General features: G+C 36.2%; 1 protein-coding gene across 1 annotated transcript in view; it reads right to left on the reverse strand.

Annotated features, from left to right (window-relative positions):
- Positions 1-6,000, reverse strand: part of RNLS (renalase, FAD dependent amine oxidase) — a 271,290-nt gene that overhangs the window by 23,407 nt on the left and 241,883 nt on the right. The window lies entirely within an intron of this gene.

The raw sequence follows: 6,000 nt of genomic DNA on the forward strand, positions 1-6,000 counted from the left end.
AAGCATAAAATTAGGCTACTTCTGAAATTCAAAATCAGGCTTCACTGATGTGGAGGACAGATTCAAGATGCGTTTTGGAAAACACATTTTCAGGTCTTGTTAAAGAACCTGAAGGAAGGTAAAATGACCTAATGTGTACTGCCTGGGTATAATTAAATTTATTGGTATGTTTATCTCTCTCAACCACTAAATCATAAGCTTATCAGGGCAGGAATCTTTTTTTTTTTTATGTTAGGGGTAGGAGTTTATTAATTAATTAATTTATTTTTGTTGTGTTGGGTCTTCGTTTCTGTGCGTGGGCTTTCTCTAGTTGCGGCGAGCGGGGGCCACTCTTCATCGCGGTGCGCGGGCCTCTCACTATCGCGGCCTCTCTTTTTGCGGAGCACAGGCTCCAGACGCGCAGGCTCAGTAGTTGTGGCTCACGGGCCTAGTTGCTCCGCAGCATGTGGGATCCTCCCAGACCAGGGCTCGAACCCATGTTCCCTGCATCAGCAGGCAGATTCTCAACCACCGCGCCACCAGGGAAGCCCAGGAACCATTTCTTATACATAGCCTATATTCGCTTTAAATTCTGAGAACAAAGTAGATGTTCATCTTCTTAATTTTATGTTAAATGGATTTTTCAAAAATATCTTGTTGAAATTATATAAATGCCAGAATAAAATACCTAAAAAAAAAACCTTTCTCAAAACAAGCTTGACCTCATAATGTTCTTCAGCTTTTAAGCGGCATTAAAAATAAAAGTCTGAAAAAAAAGTCTGCTTCATTCATAACATGGAGATACTTTCCTTTTTTGTTTGCCATTGAATTTTTTTTGCTATATTTTCACAATGAAAAATAACAAGTGCTTCATATCTTTCACTCTTTAGTAGAATATGGAAAATTGAATAAAGTTTGACATTGAAAGCAAAGTGACTGAGGCATTAGAGAATACAACCTTGGAAGGAATGTTAACCAAGACTTCCTGTTATTATTTTTTGTTTAAATTATGCAGAAGAGAAAAGTTGAGGGAAAACAAAATAGATATGAAATGCATGAAATTATAATATGAAAGTTGGTGGTCCCCCCTGCTGAAAGAAGAAAATACTAAAATCTGTAAGCTACTGACAGGGGTTGGGAAGACTGAGACTGAAAATTCTTTAAATTGGGATTATGAAGTTCTTTTTGGGGTTGTTATAAAAGGCAGCAATCTCTTTGAGATAGGTTTGTACATCTTTACACAGAAGAAGTTATTTTACACAGAACAAGCCACTTATTTGCTCTGTGTCCACTCAACCTCTTTACTTTGTGTGTATGTACGTAGAATGAGAATAAGTTAGCATCTACCACACTGTTCTGTGGTCTGGATTAAACGACATAATGTGTGTGAAGTGCTTAGCACAGTTTCTGGCACAGAGGAGGTGCTTAATAAATGTAAGCTATGAGAAGAAAAGCAATATATCAGATATATGCAAGGGAAAAGTTCTCCTGGTGGGGTGTCCAAATGATAGGTGTGAGTTAATCTTTTGTTAAAGTTCTTCATTTTCCTGTTGCGCTCTGGCTTATGAATTTTACAGCAAAATACTGTAAAAGAATTTGGGTCTCTCTTCTGAGAGAGAATGCTGTGAGCACTTTAAAGTGGCGTGTTCTCAAACATTTTAATATATATGAAGTGGGAGATCTGACTTCAGAATCTGTGCTGTAAATGCAATGGTAAGAAGATCGTCCAGTTTTCACCTCACAGTAGCTGGAACAACTTGAAAGGGCAAAGAGGGGACCCTCTCTTTGAACCTTCAGTGTTTAACCTGCCAGTGTCTACTTTACTGGTACCACACGGGAGTGCAAAATCTCAAATCTTTTACTGAATACCACCACTGTGAGAAACCTACTGCATACTGCCTCAGGGAGTGTTATCTATGTTGTCAGTTAATACATTCAGGGAGGCTTGTTCACAGAAAGGGATGGCAAAAAGGTCACCCCTCTTCCATGAGGTTCCCAACCTTCCCAAGAGACAGAGGAAGCTACTGGGTCAGCATTCGGAAGCAGGAGAGTTGGGGTTCTGAGTTGACTTATCTATGGCAGTCTTCAAAGGGAGACAAACTCAGCTGTGTGCGTGAGGTTGCGCTGACCCAGCCATTTGTTCTAGTGGGGAGCTCCTATAATTACTAAGGGTAGTGATGGTGCGTTGCCAGGTTTCTCCCATTTACATTAGCCATCCACTCCAAGGAGAGCAATAAAAAAGGAAATTTAAGACCAAAAATGAAACAGTTCTTGCATAACAATGAGAGAACAACCTGGCTACTTGTTTTTATTGGAATCAGACAAAAATTTTTGAGAATTTCAATTAAAATTTGAACAGCTGCAACCTAAGACAATGAGTTTTAAGGGAAAGACCCTCAACCCCCAAATTAAAGGGTATTTTCAGAAGCTAAAGTGCAAAAATACAAATAGCCAACTGGAGTTTAAACTGTGACCAAGGCTTGGAACAAGAGCACTATAAAAAGCCACAAATATGTTAATAGGATTCAGAGTGTAAACTCAGTGTAATCATTACTCCTTGGTTCCTGAGAACGTAATGATGTTATCTTTCTTTTTCTTTTCTTTATTCAGTTTAACAAGCATAGCACTTTGCTTTTGGCATTTTAAATGCAAAGTTCATAGTAAGTTGACAACTATTTCTGTATGTTGGGAGATCAATGGCTTCAGTCAGGAGATAAGTGACTTGAACCTTTGCATCCTTAATAGCCCAGTGGTCTTGGACAACTTAATCTCTTAGGCTCCACTGTCTTCCATCAATTAGAGGGGTGTAATACTACTTACCTTATAAGGCTGTCACGGGATTAAATGGGTTTGGATACATAAAAGCCTTCTTCAAATATAAAGTGGTATACAAACATAAGGCACCCCTAGATAATATTTTTGTTTTGACCTCTGTGCTGTGGTAAGAACAGCTTTAGAAAGGGATGACAGAGTTGACTTCTCTGAAAGTATTAAGACTGATTCTTATATTAACACCCCAGGAAGAGTGGCAGACTATTCCTGGGTAGAGGCACAGCAGCTTTTTTTTATTATGGTAAAATATATATAATATAACATTTACCTTTTAAACCTATTTTAAGTGTACAGTTCTCTGGCATTAAGTACATTCACATTGTTCTGCAACCATCACCACCACCCATCACTAGAACTTTTTAAATCTTCCCAAATTGAAACTCTATAGGCATTAGAAAGTAATCCCTCACTCCCCACTTGCCCCAGCTCCTGTCAACCACCATTCTATTTCTGTCCCTATTAATTTGACCACTCTAGGTACCTCATATAAGTGGAATCATACAATATTTGTCCTTTTGTAATGGGCTTATTTCACTTCTCTCCAAGGTTCATCCATATTGTAACAGGTGTCAGAATTTCCTTCTTTTTTAAGGCCACATAATATTCCACTGTGTGTATATACCATATTTTGTCAATGCATTCACCTTTTGGATATTGTGAGTAATGCTGCTATGAACATGGGTGCACCATTATCTATTCAAGTTTCTGCTTTCACTTCTTTTGGGTATATACTCAGAAGTGAGATTGCTGGATCATACAGTAATTCTATGTTTAAAATTGTTGATCAATCACCATATCATTTCCTGCAGCAGTTGCATCATTTTTTCATTCCTACCAGCAATGCACAAAGGTGCTAATTTCTCCTTGCCAACACTTGGTATTTTATTTTTTTAAATAGCTATCCTAATGGGTATGAAATGGGCACTGCATTTTTTTTTTTTAGTCTACAGTTTTGGGTGGGGGTCAAGAAGTCAACTCAATTTGATTGCAGGTAATTCTTTCATATCTGGATGCTTATATTGTTTTCTCTTTGCCTTTGGTGTTCTGCAGTTTTACTTGAATATTTTGAGGTTTTAAGTTTCTTTTTGCTTACTTTCTTTGACTTCATTGTGTTTTCTGAACCGGAAGACTCATTTTTGTCATTAATTTTGGAAATTGTTCAGCCATTAGTTCTCTCCATTCTCCCTGTCTGGTAGATACAGTACTCTACTTAGAGATATGATAGATATTCTCATTCTATCTTCATGTGTCTTGATCTTTTTATAATGTTTTCCCTCTCTATGCTAGATTCCATGTAATTTCTTCTGATTTATCTTTCGGTTCACCATTCTCCCTATATATGTGTTTATTCTGATGTTTAATTTGTCCTTTTAATTTCAAATTTATTTTGTTTTTCATTTTAAAAAATTCTATTTTTCAAATCTGCGTGATCAGTTTTGATAGCTTCTTTCTCCCTAGTCACATTGTCAGTACTCTCTTTTATTTCTTTAAACACAATCAATATACTATATTATTTTTAGTTATTTAAAAATCTGCAATCTTTAGGAGTTTGAGTGTTTTTGTAGACCTATAAATATACACCAATCTATTAACATTCTTCTATTAATATTAATAGATATATATTAATAAGTACATGTTTTCATATTAATAGGTGCAGTCAATCGTTGCTCATGATGGTGTGTTTCCTTGTGTCTTACGTGATTTTTTTTTTTTTTTTTTTTTTTTTGGGCCATGTTCCTATGGTGAGCCTGAAGTTCCTAGGAACTTTGTCTCAGAAATTCTTTGAGGCCTGAATTTAAAGATTATTCCTTTGGAGAGTTACTTTCATTTCTGCCAGATATTTTTTTTTTTTTTTTCTATTGTGAGCCATGTTCCTATGGTGAGCCTGAAGTTCCTAGGAACTTTGTCTCAGAAATTCTTTGAGGCCTGAATTTAAAGATTATTCCTTTGGAGAGTTACTTTCATTTCTGCCAGATACCTTGGAGGCAATACTGCATATGACTACTTTAACTGGATTTTTAGAACATACTAGCAGAATGAATTCTGGCACCGAATCTGCCTGAAGGTGGATATGTGGTTTGGCATTTCGGGGAGACCTTTTATTTCTTTTTTGTTTTTTTCCACACCACTTAAAGATAGGCAAGCATCCCCCCTGTCTCCCTCTGCCAGATAGGATATAGCAGATACATATAAGTTCTTTAAAGCCAAAGAAGTGTATGTATCCATGTGAATAAACTTTTAAATCTAAAAGAAACAGGCTAATTTTTCTTGGAAAAAATAGTTACCAAAATTAACTCAATATAAAAGAAATCAGTATACACTAAAACACATAAAAGAAATTGAAAACACAGTCAATAAATATTTAAAACAAAAAAAGACTCCAGGTCCTAAGTGTTTTACTTGTGATTTGTTTAAAATTGTCAAGCTAGTATAATGTTGATTACAGACATACACATCACATTTACACATATAAACACACACCAAACTATAGATCATTCTTCTATTAATGTTAATAGGTATGTTCTTTCATATTAATAGGTACAATGAAAAGAAACATGCTAATCTCAATATGTATTTAAAAGGCATCCTTTAACAATTAATATCAATTCATGGAAAAAAGATACAACATGAAAAAAAGTGACTTTCTCAAAATGAGACAGAATATCTTCCTTAAGCAGTCGGTCTATATCATACTTTACTATGAAATAATATAGATTTTCACAGTAAAATCAGCATAAACCAAGGATGCTTAGTAATACCAATGATATTTAACATTGCTCTGGTTAATGCACTAAGATAAAAAATAAAATTTATAATTAATAGAAAGAAAATCATGATTTAAAATAATAATAAGCCAACATAAAATCCATCAAATTAATTTTAAAAATTTGATATTAAATTGATTTCCCTATATACCAATAATAACTAGTAAGAAAAAAGTAATTCTTAATTAATTCTACAAGTTTTTTGGAATTTAAAAATTGATTCTAGGGCTTCCCTGGTGGCACAGTGGTTGAGAGTCCGCCTGCCGATGCAGGGGACAGGGGTTCGTGCCCCGGTCCGGGAAGATCCCACATGCCGCGGAGCGGCTGGGCCCGTGAGCCATGGCCGCTGAGCCTGCGCGTCCGGAGCCTGTGCTCCGCAACGGGAGAGGCCGCCAACAGTGAGAGGCCCGCGTACCGCAAAAAA

Source organism: Lipotes vexillifer, unplaced genomic scaffold (genome assembly GCF_000442215.2).
Source record: "Lipotes vexillifer unplaced genomic scaffold, Lipotes_vexillifer_v1.1 scaffold690, whole genome shotgun sequence".
In the NCBI taxonomy this organism is placed as follows: domain Eukaryota; kingdom Metazoa; phylum Chordata; class Mammalia; order Artiodactyla; family Lipotidae; genus Lipotes; species Lipotes vexillifer.